The sequence below is a fragment of the Lemur catta genome, chromosome 24, assembly GCF_020740605.2.
Source record: "Lemur catta isolate mLemCat1 chromosome 24, mLemCat1.pri, whole genome shotgun sequence".
Classification (NCBI taxonomy): domain Eukaryota; kingdom Metazoa; phylum Chordata; class Mammalia; order Primates; family Lemuridae; genus Lemur; species Lemur catta.
In genome coordinates, this window is record NC_059151.1 from 8,955,890 (window position 1) to 8,975,784 (window position 19,895).

Sequence of the window (19,895 nt, forward strand, 5' to 3'; positions counted from 1 at the left end):
GTCATAGTCCTTGGGGATAAAAATTTCTATGGTTTTGCCAGAGCTTAAAGTCCTTAAAGATTTTTTTTTTTTGTATCTTTATCACAGTTGTTGAACGTGTGAAGAAATAGTGTTTACCGAATTGTATAATGTTTATAGTCTATGTTCATTTGAGACTGTTGGGTTGGTAATTAAGACTTAGATTATTACTCAATTCAATATTCCTTTGTCCTGTCACCAGCCGTGTACCAAGGCCACCTTAATTGCACTGGATTTGTTCTTCTCCTTTATGCTGAATTGACTATATGACCAAGCTCTAGTCCTTCTCCCTCTTTTGGTCTCCAGAATTCATGTCTAAAGTTCATGCTCACCTTCACAGTCCCCTTCAAGGCTTTCATGCTTCAATGACTGGGTTTTGGCACAGACTTTTAGCTGATTTCTTTGCTTTTTTTTGCAACCCCTGGTAGAAAAGTTGTTCTGAATTTTGAGGTACAGGGTAGTAGGTACATTCTAAAGATGTAGTAAATGCTTGTTGATTAGTTAGAAATGAGTTCTCAGAGGAAGAAAGTCCGATACTTCATTTGGATGTTGGGAATCTTGATGATGAAACTGTATTTTATTTTTCCTATTTGGTGAAAAAGCCTATGAAATTCAGCTAGTTTCTTTCTCCGTGTGTCTTCTACATTTTAGTTGTAAAACCCTCCTCTTGGCTCTCCTATAGGTGATAAAAGAAAAAAAAAGTGCTAGTTACTTTGAGTAAACATTTAGTAACTGAAAATGTAAAGTTAAAATTAATATTTTCTTTATAGATATTTTTCATTTCTGTTTATGAAACACATTTAGACATTTAAAAGATAAAATTTATGAGAAGTTAGCAGGTGGTGTGGGTAAATAAAAGAAAGAAAATTAGCATTTTTTAATAGGACTTTTTCACTTATAAGTGGGATTTTCGAATTGGTAATGATTCATTTTTCTGGGCTTATTTTCAGTGGGTTGCCCTGTGTTTTCAAGAAGAAAAAAAATGAAATGCTAATCCAATCTAATTCTAATTTGTTGCTTTTTCACCATTCTTTCAATAAACTTAAAATTGTTGATGCTGAAAAGTATGCAGTGAAAATTATGTGAACATTCCTTTGCTTCTGTTGTTTTGTGTCTGAAACATCACTCATCCCTTTCCAACAGGTGTTCTGCCGGCTGTGCCCAAACATTTCAAATGATTTGGAATCTGTTTCCACACTTACCTTGTATTGTGGCTATTTACTGTAAAAGGAGTTCTTCGGTTACATAGTTCTTTGGCACAGGCAAAAGACCAGAAGACAGAGAGTGAGTCTAATTTGAGGTTTACCTGCATATAGTAAGGAAGGAAGAAGTGGGAGGACTAAGATTATTTTGTAGACAGCACTGGTACTGATGAATGGATTTTTCTTTTAATCTCGTATATCTTGGTGTGTATATTTATGTTGTGGCAAGAAAGAATCTGAATGGAGTCAGAATAATTTTGTTTTCACAGCTGTGTGAAGATGGAACAGAAGTTTGAATTATCAAATTTTAGAGCGATGTGGTCTATTACAATGGAAGAAAAGATCTCTTATACTTTACCCATTTTAATGAAGAGGTAAACAGTATGTAAGGTCTTTTCTGTCTATAAAATTATCTGGTTGGTGATCATAAATGATTGATTGGGAACATGTAGGAAATTTTACAAACCTATCACACTTCTGTCAAGATAATAAAACGAACTTTAGAACTTCTGGATATTTATATCTTTCATGCTCCTGAGATTAAACTATTCTGTCTTGCTTATTATTAATCAACCAAATAAACAAATCTCAATAGGCAGTAAATTAAACAAAGCCATTTCCCATGCCGATAAATAGGGTTTGCCTTCGGCTATAATCATGTTTGAAACATCTCATTTTCAAATGGTAGTTGTATATAACAGATACCATGTTTAAATGTCATCTTACAGTTGATATTAAATTTAACTGTTGCTGTCACTTTATGGCATGCCACCATTGAACTTAATTCTGGTCTCATAGTACAACTCCAAACACGAACGGATGTTAAGAAACGTTGCCTTAGAGTGGTAGAGATAGGATAGAGGATGTTCGTGCAGGTAAATATGGTCTTAATTGCAACGTTGCAAATACGTTTGCATTTTGTGGGCAGAATAAAACCGATTAGGAGCTAGGGAGTCATCTAGCACTTTCTCCACCTATATATGGTGCTGTATTGTAGAAGTGCTGTTCGTGGCAATGATCTTAAGGCACTCCAACAGCCTCAGTCTTCAAGCTACTGCTGTTAAATTTTGACCTTTCCCTTTAAGTAGAAAATTAAAACAACCAGACCTCTTCATTCTAAGACTGTCCCAGTATCTGCAGTGTAGTGTAGTGGTGAAAAGAGCTGGCCCTGGAATCGGTAGGCTTGGATAATGAAGTCTTTCTCTTTTACTCACCATGTGCCCAATACTGGGTAAGCTGCTTACTGTATCTGTTCCTCCACCGTATCTTCAGCTCTATGTGAGGATAATAGGAGAATGTACTACATAGGTTCGTTTGAAGGTTAAATGAATTAATATGTGCAGTGTCCTTAGGACAGTGCCCTGCCCCAAGCAAGAAAGGCTTAACTGTCATCCCATACCTGATGACTGTGGGTTGATAAATACTCTTGCAGAAAAGTGGGACTTTATACAGCATCGTTGCTCATGCTCTGCAGTTCAAAGGTAAGGAAACGGGATGCTGTGAATAATTGTTTCAAGATTAATCAACTAATTAGTGACAGATTGAGGCGTTTCTCAGTGTTCTAAATCTGTTCTGATTTTATCTCAAGAGCATTCCAATAATTTTAATGGTTAAAATTTATGTATTTGATGTTCAAAATTTCTCTTTTCTTTAACTTGGAATTTAAGATAGTTAAAACGCTACAAGTGAATATACAGGATCTGAAAATCCTAAACCCAAAATCCTCCAAAATGCTAAACTTTCTCAGTGCTGACTTAACATAAACTCTGTTTCGTGCACAAAATTATTAAAAATATTGTGTGGAATTACTTTCAGGCTATGTGTAAAAGGTGTGCATGAAACAAATGAATTTTGTGTTCAGACTTTGGTCCCATCCCCGAGGTGTCTCATTCTGTATATGCAAATATTCCCAAATCTGAAAAATTCCAAAATCCGCAACACGACTGGTCCCAGGCATTTTGGATAAGGGAAATACAACCTATAGTAGAAAATATTTAATATTTATATGTTTCAAGTCATTTAAAAAATTCTTCACTTGGAGAAATGGTTTGCATGTTTTGTTGTATTCAACCATTTAGAAGGTAAAATGAGGAAAGCAGACTCCTCTCCTACCTCTGCTTCTGATCCAGGATCAAACTGCTTAACATTCTGTGCCGTAATAAGTGGTAGCAATTTTTTTTTTTTTCGTAATTAAATGGAATTTATGGAACACATTTTCTTTTTGTTTGGTATCATAAGGGAAAATTTTCACCATTCTTACCAAGAATCCTTGTATAAAGATTCCAGAGTGTTGGTTTCTTCTTTAGGAAATCAAATGACAAGGCAGGAAATGGAAACAATCTTCCATATTAATTATAAATTCATACTTACACAACTATTAAAATATTTTCTTTCTGTGATATAAGAATGATTATGATTGTGATAAACCACAAACCTAAAGTTCCGAGGTTTAATTAAGTCAAAGCAAATTCCCTGTATTCCCTGTCAACTTTAGTACTGTTGAATTAGTAGCTATTAAATCCTTTTTTTTTAATTTCATCATATTATGGGGGTACAGATGTTTAGGTTACATATATTGCCCTTGCCCTGCCCCAGTCAGGGTAGTAGGTTTTAAATACATAGGCGTAAGATCTTAACATTAATAATGCATTATTGCTTTGCATTTCTTTGAAGACCATGATTCATCATGTTCACTATGTAGAGATACATGATAAAGAGGAATTATTTGTTTACATTACCTTGTACAGTCTTGCATCAAGGGTTGAATGATTTGTATGTAATTTTTCCATGGCTCTGTGGTTCACAATAGATTTATCATACAGTGAGATGATGATGATGACTGTAATTTTTGGCTAGTTCCAATGGTAAGTGAGGCTACTAAAAGCAGAACTAGGCTGGATGTGGTGGTTCACGCCTGTAATCGTAGCATTTTGGGAGGCCGAGGCAGGAGGATCACTTGAGGCCTAGGAGTTCCAGACCAACCTGGGCAATAGCAAGATCCCCATCTCTACCAAAAAAAAAAATAAGTAAATAATAATAATAATAAATTAGCCAGGCATGGTGGTGCACGCCTGTAGTCCCAGCTACTTGGGAGGCTGAGGCAGGAGGATTGCTTGAGCCCAGGAGTTTGAGGTTGCAGTGAGCTATGATGATGCCACTGCACTCTAGCCAGGGCAACACAATGAGAACCCTGTCTCAAAATAAGTAAATAAATAAATAAAATAAAAGCAGAACTCTAGAGAGGACCTAATTACCTGCCCTCAGTGATTTTTTTTTTTTTTTTTGTTAATGAACTTGTTGCCTTATTGTAATGCTACCATAATGCTTATGGTGCAACCTGTGTACCTACATTGACTGGAGAGATTGAATGGCTCGACTGTCTGGGACATGTAATAGATCCCAGCCTTTTTCCGTGACGTCATTGATACAACAGACTTCTTTGAGAATATGAACAGCGGCTGTGCACTTTTGTGTTTTACATTATGAACCCTAACAACCTTTTCAGCTCTATACAAGTGATAGGGCAGCTCGATTCTTAACAAACGAAGCCAAACTCTGAGCTGTGAAACTGTTAACAGATCTAGTAGTGACAGGGGCCCCGTGCATGGAGCATTTCATAACACAACAGGGGGACACGGGGGTGGCAGCCATTTAGCACGTTGGCCAAAAGGTTTTTCTTTACCTCTTGTTGAGTACGACTTCACAGAATGAATACAGAATTGCAATGTGTGTCAGTAGACGTGGTATATCTTAAATTGAATTTTACTTTGAAACATTGACCAAGTTTTCCAGCATCATGTTCTGTCTTCCATCCTTTAAAAAGTAAAACAAGAATTATTGGTCCTTGAAGATTAAAAAATGTTTGTTCTGCCCATAAAGGAAATAATCAAATCTAATATGATGGGGGAAAAAAATCTCTTTGTGTTCAGTATCTGTGGATTATTTAGGTAGAGGAAAAGAGGTATATCTACTAATCTGTATAATAATAAAGAAAAAATCATTTTAACAGAGAAATTCATGTAACTATTATAGGTGTACCTGAAAAGATTTTTACATACTGTGTTTATCTCATCACTTTTTTCTTGAATAATAATTAATAACTATGATTTGCAATGTAAGCCATATACCTTCATGTGTCTGTTTTCCCTAGTGAAAAAATACCTAAGTGGTAACTTTGAAGTCACGGTTTTTCCTGGGATATTTCAAACTCTGCGGAGTATTTTGAACAAGAGAGATCAATATTCCTGAGATGGGAAAATTTTTAGAAGAATGTCTTTTGTAATTCCCTATTTCATTCTAAATCTAAACTCTTGGATTAACAATGATCTCACAAATATTCCTGTATGGTCCTTGTTTAAAAGTAGTGAGTCCTGTTGTGGCATTTAATGAGTGTATCTGAGTTATCTCTTATGAATCTTTTGGCAGAGAACTCTTAATTTTTTAGATTTCACTGCCAAAAGATTCATAAGAGATAACTCAGATACACTCATTTAGATTTCTCATTTGTCTGCCAATGAAAAGCCATTCCTTCTTTTAATTCACTCCGTAATGTTAATTGTGTGTCTACCAGGTGCTAGACACAAATCTCTTACCTCCTTAGAGAAAATAATTTAATCTCATTGAGCCACTGCCTACGTGTGGAATCACTGAAATAGGTTATTTTGAATCAGGTGAGGAAGAATAGCTACCTGAGGACCTTTTAATGGATAGAAAAGAAATATGTGTTAATGATCACTACTTCTCATTTACACATTCCTCTTAGTTATTGGCATTTAAAGTCAACTTTAATTTTTTAAAAAGTCACAATTATATTAACTTCGTAAAAGAAAAATATTTGGTTTTATTATGAAGTACAGAAGAATGTGCCGGAGACTGCTTAACATCACTTCTGCAGGATTTTTTTTTTTTGTGTGTGTGTGTCTCTGATTTTTGCTGTGTGTATTTGGAATAGGCTACATTTCTTCTCCAGAAGTCTTATGAGGAACAAACAAGTCTCATTCAGACTTTGATTTTGGTATTTGCCTTTACATTCCTTTCTCATTTGCTATTAAAATTCTAGTTGGGATTCCCTTTATGGAACATACTTTTGCAATAAAGTAGAGGCATCTGAAGCTAGTTCAGCTTTTACTAGCAGGTGATGGAGACAGAACTTGCCATAGGCTTTTGGTGAATTTCCTTTTATAAGAGCCCATAGATCACAAGGGTGAACTCAGTCGCTCAGATTTATGTAATTGTTACTGGATGGATTAATACTTAGAGGTTAGGAGACAGAGTGGTTTACAGGGAAGAAAAACAGTTTTGCATATGGAATCATATCTCCAAGAGGCTTACGAATTCCTATACCTTCACCAACTTTCTTACATAAATTTCTTAATTAGGACTCAGTTTTCTCATCTGTAAATGGATGGATTCATTCCTATTTGATGGAGGGTAAAATGATCTCAAAGATAAGTATCTGACTTAATATTGAGCCTTAATAAATGTTACTTTCCTCAAAGAAAATAACATTCATCAGTGTTATTTTCCAACCTCTGTATAGGAGCATGAATGAGCATGTCACATATACATTTCATGATCAGACCCAAAAAAATTTCTGTATGTTATATTTTCTTCATTGATTCTTTCTTCCTAGCAGTTTGAAGAGAATTTAGTTCAAATGTAAGTGTACTAAATACAGCGGATTGTATTTTACTTTGTAATTCATCTTTCTCATATTTTTTCTGAATGTTATTCCAGGAATTTATAGTATTTCAAATGTAAAATGCAAATACAAAAATGAAGCCACATTGTGCAAAATAGATTCCAAGGGAGCTAGAATACTATAGTCTCATCCCACCCTCTGTTCATTTTTCCTTGCTTTCTCATTATTCTAGGCGGAACATTTTGTATTTTTAAGGAATTTTCTATTTCTAGAATACTTTTCCATCCATTAATGAATTCGATCCTGTGGCAGACAGTTTTTTTTTAAGCACTTCTGCAGTGATTCTGACCCCGTCCTTTCCTGCCACGTCTCTGATGTTGAGTCTGAGTAGTCAGTTGTTCTTCTCTTTGTTTTTCTTTTTCCTTGAGAAGAGGGAACCATGTCTCCTTACAGTTTGTCCTTATGTTATTGCTAGGTTCATCTCTTTGAAACCATGTTTTGCACACTGCATTTTTCAGGAACATCTACAGCTTTTGCTCTCACCCAGAGAATGGGGTTCAGAGGGGAGATGTGCTGAGTGCCATCGTCCTTTCTCACTATTCTCTTTCCGATCAAACCAAGATTGTCTTGATCAGACCAAGGGCTGGTTTACTCCTTGGAGCCCAGAACAAACCTTGCTCGCTATCATGCCATGGCTGTGCTGATTCCTTTCTCTCTAAAACATTCTCAGCCTTTACTTTCTACCATATATTATTATTTTGTGGCTGAGTGAAAAGGGTGAGACTGACTGTATTTCAGATCTTGACTATACAAACTCTGCAGCTTTGACTGACTAAATTATTTTATTTTATTTTTTAATACAGACAGGGTCTCGCTCTTGCTCAGGCTGGTCTCAAACTCCTGAGCTCAAGTGATCCTCCCACCTCGGCCTCCCAGTGTGCTGGGATTACAGGCGTGAGCCACTGCGCCCAAATTATTAAGTTTCTTGTCTCTACAATGCAGATCATTACAGCTGCCACGTATGGCTGCTCGGATTGTGCACTGCACATGCTGGAGACTCCCTTCACATGGATTACCACGTGTGGAATGCACAACCACCATTGCAGAACCGTTAAGAAAATTACACGAGCCCATAAAGAGAGTAATTGAACATAATGATAAAGAGTAAATACTTGAGAGCCCAAGTTCCTGGGATTATAACTCAGTCCTTCTACTTGTTAGTTGTCTCATCTTGGGCAAGTTATTTAACCTTCCTGTGCCTCACTTTCCTTATCTTTAAAATGGAGACAACAGTGTCTGCCTCAAGGGGATATTATGAAGATCAAATGTGTTAAAATTCATAAAACACTTAGGCCCCAGCATATACTGAACACCCAATATATGCTAGCTATTTTTCTTGCTGTGTGAAAATTATTTAGTATGGTGATTCATGCTCTTTTAATTGTAGTTTTTACTATTATCATCATATGAGACTTACCCTTCACATTCATGGTCCTTCCTCATGAGGTTTTTCCTGAGCCCCTTATACTTCAATTATCTTTTCTTCTTTAGAATTCTGTTCCATAGGAATTAAAGTAGGTATGTGACTTAGCTTAGAATTGACGTTGCTTTATAGTATGCATATTTCTGTCTCTCTAGTTAAACTGAAAGATACCCGCAGGCTAGGACCATGATAACCTATCTTCATGATGTTCTTACTTTGAGCACCTTCTGCTTAGCCTGGGACTACTATTAGTTGAAGATGATCCAGTTTCTTTCCTCTACCCTGAAGAGACTTGCTCTCTTCGGGGCTTGAGGCTTGACCGCTGGAAAAGACAGCAGAAGCTGTGTACTCATGGTCTCTTCTTAGGATTTTAGAATCCATGTGATTATTTAAGCTTAACATACTCAACAGTTAAAAGCTGAAAATGTGATTAAATTCTAGGCTATATGGTCAGACTAACAGAAAGCTGCAGGCATTTGGAAGAGAGTCATGCATGTAAGAGCTGAGTTAGTGAGAAGAGGCTTCATATGGGTGCAACTTAAAAGGAGTTGTTTGTGAATAGATAGAGGTGGACTAGACCTTCAGACACTGTCGATCATGTTTAGTGCTTATGTTAATACTGATAGCCAATAATAAATTCTAAGAGCAAACACTAACAGGTGCATGCCCTGCTAGGCATTGTTCCTCACGCTCTACATGTATTAACACATTTAATTACTACAATAAATCTCTGAAGCAGTAACTACTCTTATCCCCATTGTATAAATGAGGAATCTGATGTTGCCAGTAGCTTTTATTTAGTTGTGATCATGATTACAGGTTTTGCTTATTTCCCAAGTTCACAGTAAAACGAAAGCCTTTACAATTCCTCAGTATCCAACATTTTGAAATTATATTCCATCATATTTTTTTTAACCAGTCATGCCTTGTCATTTTTCCTTTTTCCTTTTTTTATGTTTAAAGACTATTTTTTAGGGAGTTTTAGGTTCACATGTTCATTTTTTAATAAATGATAATCCCCTCCACATACAGACATAATATAATTATCAGCAATAACACAAAAGATAAAAGGCTTTTCATGTTTTGGAATGCGGGATAGTTTATTTTAACCTTCTTTTGTAATTTAGGTCAGCACGCCAGATTTTTAATGGTGTCTTATTTGTGTGATTAAAAACAACTGCTGAAGCTCATCTTCAGAGAGAAAAAGAACAGAGTATAGAGTCTGCAAAATATTTATGGTGGTGGAGTTCTGTATTTAATTTCTGGCTGGTTGGGTGACAGTAACAGACCAGAGTTGGCTTTTTAACAACTTTGATAGATTTATTGTGCTCTTGTCAAATTTTATAATATAAATTGTGGCTCATTGGCAAAACCCATCAGTTGTGTTTTTTGGCAGCCCTTTGGTGGAAAGGCACTTTGATTTTTATCATGTTGTTTAAAGGAAAAAATAATTTAAAATAATCTATCATTTTTTGTTTTACTCTTCAAAGAGGCTGTCTCAGTTTCAGTGTGATTTGTTTGTGACCACATCTTTCTCTAATGAGCTTTAGGCTGTATTCCCTGTGACATCAAAGAAAATCACTTAGTTTCTAATAGAAATAGAAACTGTTTCAGGGGTAGCTAAAGACAAACATAGCCTTTATGATGATAAAAGTTGATGAAATAGTCTTTTAAATTGTGGATTACTATATTGATACACACAGCATTGGATGATGGTTATTGGTTTATTCAGTTGCCAAAGTACCAGATGATCAATAGGGTGAGTGTTGGGAGTCCCCTAATTGGGGCCGTATTTCTTGTAGGTATTTACCTATCTTTCTTTCTTTTCATTCACAGATCTTGCTGTGGATTAGTGTTAACAATCCCGTGTTTGAGCAGGGCTGTGAAACTCGATGCCTCACCTAGGAGGCCTGCCTTCCACAGCGGTGTACGAGGTGTGACTATAAAGTGAGAGACTGGTTTCCACTTTATGGACACACTGTGTACACAGAGTCTGCCTCCTGTTTGGTGGCTTTTTCCTCGTGCGACCTGTGGGTGGGAGCATGTGTGTAAGAGTTCTTTATGGTGCTTCCTTTTTGTCTTTTTTTTTTTTCTTGCAAGACTTTTGGATGTTTAAAATGAGCTCTAGTATTTGTCCCGCTGAGTTTCCCATGTCATTTGCTCTTTTTGCTTCTTTTTTTTTTTTTTGCTCTTTTTGCTTCTTGTTTTGCTCTTTTGTTCTCCCTTGTCTGCACTGAAAATTTAGGTGAGAAGCATCTTTCTTTGGCCTAGCTTTCCGATGTTCCTTTAGCTCATCCCAACGGTGCATCATAGATCTTGTGATCATTCGTTTTTAACTGAAGTCTAGGAGGTATTGTATACCTTCAATTAGCGAATTAAGGTATTTCATTAACTCTAAGATGTAAGACACATTCTGATTTGCCTAGGGTGGTGATAAATGTAACTGATTGTAAGATGTATCTTTTTCAAAGATATTAAAATATTTTCAAAAGATGCAGATTTTGCATCAGTAAAATACAGTGAAAAAACTTGAAAAAAAACTTTTTTAGAGACAGAGTCTCACTCTGTTTCCTGGGCTAGAGTGTAGTGGCATGATCATAGCTCACTGCAACCTCAAACTCCTGGGCTCAAGTGATCCTCCTGCCTCAGCCTTCCAAGTAGCTGTGGATTACAAGCACATGCTACAACACCTGGCTAATTTTTAAAAATATTTTGTAGAGACAGGGTCTTGCCACGTTGGCTAGGCTGGTCTTGAACTCCTGGCCACAAGTGATCTTCCCACCTTGGCCTCTAAAAGTGCTGGGATTATAGGTGTCAGCCACCTTTCCTGGCCTACTTATGTTTGATACGAAGCAAGAAGCACAATACAGATGGAGCTGAGATGGACCATGTGTCCAACTGCAGTCTTTGAGCATTTCCAAAAACAGCCCTTTTAAATAGGCCATTATTCATTTTGGAACCTGACTACTACACACGTTTTTAAAAATATGTTGAATAAAAGAAAAACAAAAAAGGTTTTTAATTCTCAGTCCATCAATCCATCATCCATCAGCGTTCTACTGAAAAAGTAGCACTAGTAATAATAGTTTTCTGTTTGGATCGTTCACATATGGTTGGTATAACATGGTGGTTAATATGATGATCTTGGAAGAAAGTAGACTCGGGCTCTAGCACGTATGTGTAAAACCTTGAGCAAATTACTTCATTTCCTTCCATCTTCTTAGATAACAAGCACACCTTCCACACAGAGCCGCGTTGAGGAGTAGATCATGAATGCAAGTGAGACAGCTGACGTACTTTTCTGCATATGGCGGGTATATTGGTTTGCTAGGGCTGCCATAATAACATACCACAAACTGGGTGGCTCAAACAACAGAAATTGATTTTCTCACGATTCTGGAGGCTAGAAATGCAAGGTCAAGGTGTCGGCAGGGTTGGGTTCTCCTGGACCTCTTTCCTGGGCTTGCAGGTGGCTCCCTTCACCACTCTTCACGTGGCTGTCCCTCTGCAAGGGTGTCACTTGGTGTCTCTCTCTCTCTGGGTGTCCAAATCTCCTCTTACACGAACACCAGTCACATTGGATTAGGGTCTACCCTAACAGCCTCATTTTAACTTAGTTACCTCTTTTTAAGGCCCTATCTCCAAATACAGTCAGATTCTGAGGTTCTTGGGGCTTTTCATCATATGAATTTTGGGGGCCACAGTTCAGCCCCTAACAGCAGATTCAGAGTGTTAGTTATTATTCAGAAATGTTTGTTGTTTACTATAAGGACGCTCTGGTAGTGTCTGATGTCAAAATGAATAATGTGGGTAACACAGGTGTCTGTTCTGAAATCAGGGGACTCGGCTCAGGCTGGAGTGGTCAGGAGTGGGTATAAAAATAGAGGGTTTTAACTGGGCGATGAGGATAGTATAAGTTTAAGCAAATGATTACAGGTTAGGAGTTACAAACATGTCTAAAATCTTGAGTTGGGAATGAACATGGTATGGTTGGAAACGTGAGAAAGCTGATCTGGCTGGAAAAGAGCTTCAATTGTGGAAGTGTTGAGAGGTTTAGGTGCCTGTAGGATAAAGGAGACCAGATTTTAGCCACTTGAAAGCCAGGCTGAGGTGTCTCAACTCTGTGTTCATAGTGATGGGGGTGTCATATTAAGGATCACGGAACTGGACAGTGACATGAAAAGAATTTTAGGAAGTTCATAAACATTTTTTTTGTTTTTAAAAAATCTCTGTATATTTTTAATATAAAAAAAAGTAAGCACACATTGACACATCACTCGTGTAGTTAAAATAAATACCTTTTACAAAGCACGTAAATTGATTTTGTTAGTGATCTATGATTATGGTCTGGTGGTTGAGGCCTTAGCAGTCTCCTAAGACGTGTGCCACACCCTGAGCCACTGTGTCCCAGTGATGTCCCCTGCTTTGCCCCATCTCTGATAATATTGTAAGGTCTCAGGACCTTTTCCAGAGCTAGTTAGGACAGACTCATTGGGAATCTGTGAGAATCAGAAAGCATTTTACGGAGACTCCTCAAAGTTGAATGTTGCTTTGGGTAACTAAAATATTTCTTACTTCTCACATGTCTTTTAAATATTTTTACCATTATTATTGTCTGAGCCGCATTGGCTATCTTTATAAGGACAGCATTCTTTCTTGAAATGTAATATAAAATTTCATGACAAAATATGTCATTGGGTTCCATTTCATAAAGTTAATTTACTTCACAGAGCTTTTGGAAATTCTTGGGCCAGTGAAGTTTTTGATCTTTGATTAAAATGTCAGGTAATAAAAATATTATGTGAGCTGAGATGTATCTGAAATAAAATCTAGAGTTAGAGAATATGACTTTAGTTGCAACTTGGAAAGTTTTGCGCATTATTTATTATTTTTGAAATCCCCTAAAAGTAAAATATTAAAAGGTCAATGGTGAGAGAGGGAGATAGTTTAAAAATTAGTTTGCAGAGATTTCAATCTTAATTGAATTGACTGCATGTTTTTAGTGTTGAAGTAAAAGCATAAAAGCTTTTGAAATGTTGTTTAAACTGAGAGCATGTCAACACATTGAATTATTGTTTGGTCCTAATGACCAACCTCTTTTGACTCGTTAGGACTGTCTAAAGATGCTAAATTTTTACCTCTTTTTGCTAATATGAAGGGCCAACAACTTAGCGAATCTTTGTGCTTTAAGGTAGCTTTGATCATAAGTCATCTTTTAAGAAAAGTCAAATTATATCTCAACAAAAGAAAATATATCTGTATTACCAGTTTTAAGTGAAACATCTCTTTATAGCTGTAGTACTAAGACTTGTTAACTATAGGCTTTATTTCATAGCATAAATCTCCTGGATACTAGACTCTTTGAGCAATCTTTATCTTTGGACATTTTTTTTCCTACTCTTATATGAATGAACTATTTTCAGAGATAACCCAGAGACAGTACGGATCGGTTTCTTATGTAGCCACTTGTTTTTGGAATAGGTGATAGCAATGTTAGACCATAACAGAAGAGAGAAAATAAATATTTGGCATTCTGAGGCAAATTAGGTCTAAGGGTCTGCTTTAATTTTAAAAACAAAAGCTCTACTGTTTCTAGCCAGAAAACCAAATATCTTGGAGTTAAACATGGAAAATGTTTATAGTGTTGTATAGTTTTATTACTACAGACAGAAGGAAAACAGTTTATTGAGTAGCTTTCAGCCAATAAGAAATTTTATACAGGCCAACGACCAGGAGGTGTATGAAAAACATTTTTTGGTTTAGGGAAAACGAATGACAAAAGTTCAGGATCCTGAGCCATTCGCTTTGCAACAAGTGTGATCCTCTTTGGCTTTTACAGGGCTGGGGACAGCCAGCCAAGCAGACAGGTTTTGTGAGTTACAGATTTGTCCTTAAAATGAGGGGACATGCTCTTTTTCTATACTTCTTCCCTGCTGGCTGGAATGCTAATTTGATGGCTGGAGCTCAAGTGGATACCTTGAACCCAGTGGCAGAAGTCACATGTTAAGGATGGTGAAATAATGGTATAGATTGATCCTGGGTCTATTAGAATTGTGGAATTGCCATGCAAGACCTGTTGCCTTTGGATTTTGTTTAGAATGAGAGAGACCTAACTTTTGTCGTGCACTGCTATTTTAGGTTTTGTTTTGCTGGTGACTGACCCACTCTCCCACCTCAGCAATATCTAGTCCAGGAGTCAGTAAACCATGGTCCATGGGCCAAATCTAGCCCACTGTCTTGTCATAAATACAGAAAGTCTTGTTGGAATGCAGCCACGTGCATTTGTTTACATGTTATCTGTGGCTGGCAGTGGCAACTGTCCTGCTATAGTGGCAGAGTTGAGTAACTTTGTCAAGACCACGTGGCCTGCAGAGCCCAAAACATTTACAATGTAGTCTTTATAGAAAAACTTGCTGATCCCTGAGCTAGTCTGTCGACTAACTTCATCTGTCTTTGAAAATGTCTCTTTTATCTTCCTTTTTTTTTTTTGTTTCTGTATTCACGATGATCCCTTACCAGGGAAAATATTTTTACCTCCTTTCTAAACTCCGTTAGATACCTTGCTATAAAAGCTTCCTGAAATCCTTTGTAAGTCCTTCCTCTATCTATTCTATCAGATACACTCTAACGTGCTGAGCTTTCCTAAACAGAGTTTACAGCGTGTCACTCTGCAATCAGAAATTTCCAGTGACTTTGTCTTTTCTGCAGCATCAAGTCGTAAAATCTTTGCTTGCCTTTTATGATTCTCTGTATTCTTGCCCTGCTTTAGCGTTCCAACATTATTTCCCATTCGTTTATTAATTAGTTTATTCAACTAACTTTTTAAATGCCAACATGTGCTAGGAAACCTAAGACAAATCCACAGTGTGAGTTATCCTTTGTTTGTGAAATCCCAGCAGCTTCTGATGAGCCTCTTTGCCGTGGTCTTCGGTATTCCAGTCTGTTTTGCACATGGCTTTCCGAGTGAGTTTTCTGGGATGTTCTGATTATGTCACGCTCCTGTTCCCAGCCTCCAGTAGTGCCACGTCCTCTCCCTGGCAGGCCGTGCGGGTTAAATCTCCATTTGGTGGCCCTGGGATACAAGGCCCTGTGGGCTGTGGCCCCTGCATACTTTGCTAACTCCATTGCTTCTATGAGACAGCCATTTGTACTCTGTCCTTGAGGAGGGCTTGCCATTTCTTGAATTGCCACCCAGGGTCTGTTCCTTTGGCACATAGGATGCCCCTGTCTGAAATACGCTTCTTTTGCTCTCTTTTCTTGCTGACCCTTTTCATCATCATCATGTGTCCTTACTAACCCTTCCTAGGTTAAACACAAATGCCAAGTGTCCCTGTCCCCTTTTGCTCAGCTCTTTACTGCCCCCTCTGTGTCACCATCGAGCCTTGTGCACACCTGTTTTAAGCACTTATATTTGTAGTAGTTGTTGTCCACGTAGTCGCTTTATCTACACTAGGCAGTGACTCCTTAGACTGAAGTTCCTGGTCGTAGGTTCTCTTTGTATCTTACAACCTTCCCTCATGCCATCACAGTTGTGTGTATCTCTTTGTGTCATTTGATTAATGCCTTTCTGGCTACCTAAACCCAGACCAGACCTCCATCTTTTTGCTCACCCAGTGCAGAGCTAAGTACCTGGCACACAGATTCCCTACTTGATTGTTGAATGAGTAAATTAATTTGCTGAGGACAGAGATTCTTTCCTGCTGTGTTTCTGTCTGTGTCACACAGCACGGAACTCAACCATGTTGATTGATCGCGAATGACACCTCAAAGAGTACATTTTTAACAAAGAGTGATTTTTTTCTTCAAATAAATCGTATCATAAGATCAATATATAAAAGGGATCCAGCAGAGATGCCACATTTGACACCCCTCTCCCTGAGTCCCCGCTGGACTCCTGAAGTAACTTCATGGAATCCCTAAGTCATTGTCACTGAAGATGGGAAACCACGGTTAGAGTGGAAATGACAGTGGCTGTTATGACAGGTGAGCAGTGTGTGCCATCAAGCCCTGCCTGTAGCTGTGTGACTTTGGACAAACCATTTACCCAGTTTTGGAGACTTGCTTTTCTCATCTTTGAAGTGACAGTTTTGTCCTAAATGCCATTAGTGTGTCTTTCCAGCTATGTAAGTACAGGGTGTCCCCAAAGTCTCCATACAACGGAAAAATTGTGTCATGAATATTTTGTAAATAAAGGTACATTTAGCTACAATTTCCCATTTTCCCTGTGTAAGGTGACTCTTGGGACAATCTGTGTATTTAAAAGTTTCAGGCATATTCCAGCCCTTGGTCCTCACTCAAGCTGTATTCCCTTCCTGAGATACCCTTCCCTCTGCCTATTCTAAAGCTAAATTTCTCTCAGGACCAGGCCAAAGTCTAACATATCTACGAAGTCTTCTGGATGTCTCTGCTTGTTGCACCTGTCACTTTCATTGTCACCAGCACATGAACTAGACCTGACACACGGAGCTTTCCAATACAGAACCATACATTTTAGCAAGCAGATTGGCCAGACCTTAACCCCCATCCATTTTGCTTACCTTAAACATCCTAAATATTATTTCAAAATAATAAGGCACATGGTTGCCATATGTATGTTATGTATCTTCTGAAAGTTATATACATTGTATTAGAACGCTTTGTACCGTGTGTTTTATTAATCATCTCAGTTAGTTTTATCTGCTTCACTGCAGGGTCCTCGTCTTATATTTCTGTGTGTATTGCTGTGAGTATTAGTTGAGCTAACACAGTAGGTGTTCCACCAAGGTGAACTCTTTTTATGGTATTTCTTATAACTAGAGAAATCTTAGGTGAGCTTCCTACGGCCCAAACCAAAAAAACCCAGAAACCCAAATCTAGTTTATATCAGAGTCAGTCCATGCTAATCCATTTATTTTTTGGTCTGGATTATGTAAGATATTATGACTTGAAGTTGCAAAGGTATAAGCTGGGGTGTTTTCTTGGGGGGTGTCTACAAACCAATTTTTTGCTAGTTTAAAAACACTGAAAGAAATTGGAGAAAACGTGGAACCAGAGAATTAGTAACTTTGGTTCAAGCTGTTCAAATCCGATTTTGTGGGGCTGAATTTATCTGGTGGTACACTGAAGACGTGATCTTGCTGGTAAATGTGTTTCAGAGCAAATATATTTTGATTTAGCTTGAAAGAATAACATGTGCATATGTGTTCTCATGTTTACACATATGCACGGGAGTATTGATATGATAAATACATCTTAAGGCGCTCAACAACTCTCATCAGTATTGAAAGCAGCAGCGCTGTGATCCAACAGTGAGATATTTGTGGAGTTGGAAAAGACGAAGACACATGGGAAGAGCCAGTTCACTAGCACATAGGGAAAGCATTAGCAGCTGAGCACTTAGAGAGGCTGGACAGGCGACCATACCATTGCAGAAAAAAAGATTTCGAATCTCTCAACACAGTCTTGGCTTTGGACATCCTTAGTTTAAATATTGACTTTTTAAATGGGATGCAAGTTGATGTATGCCATGTTGCAGTATCTTTCTCACCACATGTTAAGTGGCAATAACCCAACCTTGTTGGATCACTCGAACTGTGTTGTTTCTGGTTTATAACCCTGGTAATTTTTCTTGTTTTGGGACTACATTGCATGAGAACACATGTTAGAGCTAAAATTAGCTTCAAACCTACCTAAGTAAAAGTGAGAATTCTTCTCCTATAACCTACTTATACATATTTAGATTTTAAAATGGTTTTAAATGTATAGATTTAATTACCTTTCTCAGAAAAATTATCAGCAGAATAAAAAAATATAATCATAGAAACAAAAATATTAACAGCATCAGGAGTTGCAGTGGGTGTGATAGTTCAGTTTTAGAAGAAGATAGAGCACGTAAGTGCCCATGAAAACACTGAAGTGTAAATTTTTTGATATAAGAAAAACAGACAAAAGTCTGGTTATTTAAAGTGCAAAGAATAAATTAAAAATGTAAATTTTTTAGTTGGTCACTGTTTTTTTTTTTTTTCAGTGAGTGATCCATTACTTAGTGGATATTCTTTAAGTAGTGAACTCTTTATACTGAGCTATGTGGAACATATCCAGTAATTGGGTATATCTGTCTAGTGTAAATGTTTTCAAGAGAGTTTATGACTTAATTTTCATGCCTGAAAAGTTTTGGAATTTTACTAACTTTCATTTAAAATATACGTAAGAATGGAAACCCTGAAGTTTGATGACTAGCTTAAGATTACTTGTGATTGTTGACAAGTATTTGATATGATAGGTTTATACTGGAAAATTTTCATGAACACAACTAGCTGTTCCCTAAGAGATGATATGGGGAGTTAAGGAGCAGATTCTGGAAAATCCATGAAGGAAGTGAGGACCCTTAGAGAAAAATTAGTCCACCTGTGATGGAACAATTATTTTTTTTTCTGGAGGTTACAAGAAGCAGCAAGAAAACCAAGTGTCTGAGTTATTTTTATATGATACTCATATTTAGGAAGGAGAGAGGAATCCATAACAAAGTATCTCAAAAGTTGTGTTATGTTCTGTAAGTTTATAGAAAAATAAAACCATAGAATTAAGGAATTGTTTCCTCTTATAGTTTTGACCAAGACCAACCCTTTTTAGACCTTTCCTTTCATGCATTCTTCAAATCCACTAAGTAGAAATTAGAAACACCTTAGCATCTTTCCTGGGGTAATGGTTAATGGTGTTGGAATTGAGAAGGCTGCACAGAACCAGAGCCATTCAGAAAGTAGGGACTGTTACAAATACAACCTTATTGTTACAGATTGTCTACATCAGCCACAGTTACTGGAAAGTAACTCTCTATAATTAGGTTCCGTTTTCTTAACTTCTGTTATAGAATGGATAACTTTTCGGTTGCCTGTATTTTAACATCGGATAATATTCTGAGAAAACTTGTAGCTCCTTAGAAGGTTTTTTATTTTTTTTAATTTTTTATCCCGACAAAGTCCTGATTATTTGAAAAATATCCTGTTTGCATGTTAGGATTGAGAGTCTGTGTTCTTATCGGAATAGCAGAGTCAGTATAGTAGAAATATTCCTTTTCTGCTTTATTTTTTTCCCTTAACACTTATCACTAATTACTGCATATTGCACTTTTGAATCTTGTTCAGCATTTGTCTTCCCCATCAGCACGTGAGCCCTATCTGGGCAGGGAATTTTGTCTACTCTGTTCTCCTCTGTATCTTTAGTTCTAGTAACAGCGCCTAACACATAGTATTTGCTCAGTGAATATTTGTAGACTGAAATATTCTAACTTTGTCAAATAATTGTGTCCTTACATTTAAAAATCTACCGAAGAGTTAATCATCATGGTTCTTATTGCCTTTTGCTTCCTTATATGTATAAAGAGCATGATACCTCCCTGATTTTTAAAAATGCTTTTTCTACTTTTAAATGTTTCAATATTTACTACACTTCAGAGCTATAGAGATTAGCTACTTAGTTACTTGTAAGTCAGGATTTTTTTGTTTTTATTTTTAAAAAAGTTTTAGAATGTTCAGTAGTTTAATCTGACAATAATTCAGCATCTTCTCTCAAA

At 37.1% G+C, this 19,895-nt stretch overlaps 1 protein-coding gene across 1 annotated transcript in view; it reads left to right on the forward strand.

Annotated features, from left to right (window-relative positions):
- The first annotated feature begins 10,036 nt into the window (after positions 1–10,036).
- Positions 10,037–19,895, forward strand: part of BMPR1B (bone morphogenetic protein receptor type 1B) — a 161,925-nt gene continuing 152,066 nt past the window's right edge. Inside the window, exon 1 of the mRNA XM_045536733.1 lies at positions 10,037–10,103. The gene's annotated coding sequence lies outside the window, so the exon portion shown is untranslated. The remainder of the gene's footprint in view (positions 10,104–19,895) is intronic.